The sequence below is a fragment of the Hevea brasiliensis genome, chromosome 17 (assembly GCF_030052815.1).
Source record: "Hevea brasiliensis isolate MT/VB/25A 57/8 chromosome 17, ASM3005281v1, whole genome shotgun sequence".
NCBI classification, from domain to species: Eukaryota; Viridiplantae; Streptophyta; class Magnoliopsida; order Malpighiales; family Euphorbiaceae; genus Hevea; species Hevea brasiliensis.
In genome coordinates, this window is record NC_079509.1 from 39,972,155 (window position 1) to 39,975,149 (window position 2,995).

Genomic DNA, 2,995 nt, shown 5'->3' on the forward strand with positions numbered 1-2,995 from the left:
GCCCGTGTAAATTACCTCAGGGACCCATGTAACCTTCTGTCCCACTTAATTTCAAAAACTTTTCTCTCCCTCTATGATGCACGGTGCGTGTAGCTCTAACTGGGGTGAACCCGTGTAAGTTTCTGTAGCCTATGCAGTCATAGTTTTGGGCTCCAAAATGTTACACGGGGCATGCAAAGTACTTACACGGCTCGTGTAATCTTCTGGCTTTTCATTTTTCTTTTTTATATGCTTGATTCATGCTAGAGTATTCCTATTTATATGAATGAGATCAATGCAAGTATTAATAGCATAGTTACTTCCCCGGTTTTGTTCAATTTCCTCTTGTGTGGATTTGACTTGATGATTCCTCTCCTCTCTTGCCTTCAGTTCCTTGCTTTTCCAGAATTGAGATTTGGGGTTCCTATGAAATAAAATATGAACAAACATAAAACAAAAAATAAAATAAGAAAGAAAGTAAAGTAAATTTGTAAATTTTGGGTTGCCTCCCAAAAAGTTCTTATTTATAGTCTTTAGCTGTACTTTGCTTTTATTGTTAACGGTCTGTCTGAAGGGTTGTCGAAGGTGCAGTTGGCTCCCTTCTCTATGTGTTCTCCCTGAAAGTAACGCTTCAGCCTTTGCCCATTGACTTTGAATGCACCTAAGGTTTCACTCCACACTTCTAACTGTTTAGTGTTTTTCCGAGGCTTGCCTTTGTGTTGTTCTTCTTTTAGCTTTTTTACTTTGAAAACTTGAGCCAATGGTAGGGGTGGATTAACTATCAAGGATTGTGCACAAGCTGTAATTTTTGTGTTCTCATTCTCTATTGTGTGGCTATGCACGATGCATGCTTCAAGAGGGTCTTTAAGGTGTGCTTTATGGAATTCCTTTTCAACTTGCTTGTCAATTATATCAACCTTAAAGCATTCGTCAGGTTCAAGTTTATGCTTCATTGTGCTGAACAGGTTGAACTCCACTTCTTCATCTCCTACTTTAAGAGTTAACTACCTATTCTTAACGTCTATAACAGCTCCAACAGTTGCCAAAAAAGGTCTTCCCAGGATGATAGGAAGTTGGACGTTGTCCTCTATTTCCAGTACAATAAAATCAACTAGGATAAAGAACTTTCCCACCTTAATAGGGATATATTCTAGGATGCCCACCAGGTATTTTACAGATCGATTAGCCAGTTGCAATGAAATTATTGTAGGTTTAAGCTCCCCTACATCCAGCTTCTTTCATATCGATAGAAGCATCAGACTTACACTTACACCTAGATCACAGAGGACTTTGTCTATATTCATGTTAGAGATAAGATAAGGTATGGAGAAGCTTCCTGGACCCTTGAGTTTTGATAGCAGCTTGTTTTGCAATATGGCACTGCATTCCTCTATAAGAGCAATAGTCTCATAATCCTCCAGCTTTCTTTTTTTTGATAAAATGTTTTTGAGGAATTTGGCATAAGATGGCTTTTGAGAGAGTGGTTCTATAAAAGGAATGTTTATATATAGTTTCTACTTCTAGAAACTTTCCAAACTACTTGTCCAATTTGGCTTTCTAGAATCCCTGAGGAAAAGGTAAATGAGGCTGATATGGTTCTGGTAACTTCTTTTTCTTCCTTGCTTCCTCTTCTTGATCCTCTTTAGCTTCTTCCTTTTTCTCCTTTGTTTGGTTTTCAAATTTATCAGAGGTTCTCTCAGTTGGTTCTTCCTCTGGCTGTTCTAAAACTCTTCCACTCCTCAATGTAACTACCTTACAATGCTCCCTTAGGTTCATCTCCAGTTGACTAGGCAGCTTACCAGCAGTTTTGCTTGAAGAACCTGCTTGCTGAGCAATTTGATTTTCAAGCATCTTGTTGTGGGTGGCAAGTTGGTCCATTCTGGAAGCTAGCTATTTGATCATTTCATTCTGCTGTTGCTGGGCTGCTAGGAAGCCTTCCATCTTGGATTCCATAGTCGACTTTGGTTTAAGTTATTGGTTCTGAGGAGGTGGCGATGGCTGCATAGGGTGTATTCCATAGTAGATTCGGCTGAAGTCATATATCCTTCTCCATTGCTATCATAGTTTTAGTTGTTATAGTGTTGGTTGTTCATCCCTATAGCATTAGCTTGCATTCTATCAAGCCTTCTTGTGAGATGGACAAATTGAGCATTTATCATGCTTAGGGCATCCACTTCTAGGATTCCTGCTATTCTCCTTGTATTCCCCCTTTCATTTAACCACTCACAGTTGTGATACGTGACCCTCCCCAGAAGTTCAAGTGTTTGGTCCATTATTTTCTCCATCAGGTCATCTTCTACAGCTGAATCTACTATGCTCCTTGTAGAGGGCTGAATCTACAGCTGAATCTCCATCAGCCCATTATAGAAGTTCTAAACCAGGAGTTAATCCTCTATGCCATGGTGTGGACATTCTCTCTGTAAGTCTTTATATCTCTCCCATGCATCATAGAGTAATTCACCTTCCTTTTGCCTAAAGGTGTTGAGTTCAACCCTTAACTTTTTAGTCTTTGCAGGTGGGAAATACCTTGCTAGAAAAGCTTGTGAGAGATCTTCCCAAGTGGTGAATGTTCCAGCTGGTTGAGAAAGTAACCACTTCCTTGCTCTATCTTGAAGGGAGAATGGGAATGCTTTGAGTCTTATAGCTTAATCAGAGACTCCATTCATCTTGAATGTGTCACATAGGGCAAGCAAGCACTGGAGGTGGTAATGTGGATCTTCTATTGGTGAAGCCCCAAACTAGGTCTGTTGGATCATCTGGAGCCATGCCGATTTTAATTCAAAATTATTAGCATCCACTGTGGGTTTTGTAACACTAGGTTAGAATCCTTGTATAGATGGAGCTCCGTAGTCCTTCAAGAGTCTTAGCCTGTTGTTATTGTTGTCAGCCATGATTGGATTTTCTAGATTTCCTTGATCTTGTTCTTGGCATTTCCTTTCTCTCCTGATGGTTCTTAAGGTCCTATCTATCTCTGGATCCAAATCAAAAACTTCCTCCTCTGGCTTTGTTCTAGTCA

General features: G+C 39.8%; 1 non-coding gene across 1 annotated transcript; it reads left to right on the plus strand.

The window, feature by feature from the left end:
- The first annotated feature begins 2,373 nt into the window (after window positions 1–2,373).
- LOC131175654 (small nucleolar RNA R71) lies at window positions 2,374–2,480 on the plus strand. The gene has a single exon (XR_009145846.1). It is a non-coding gene; the product is annotated as a small nucleolar RNA R71 (small nucleolar RNA).
- Window positions 2,481–2,995: the final 515 nt, after the last annotated feature.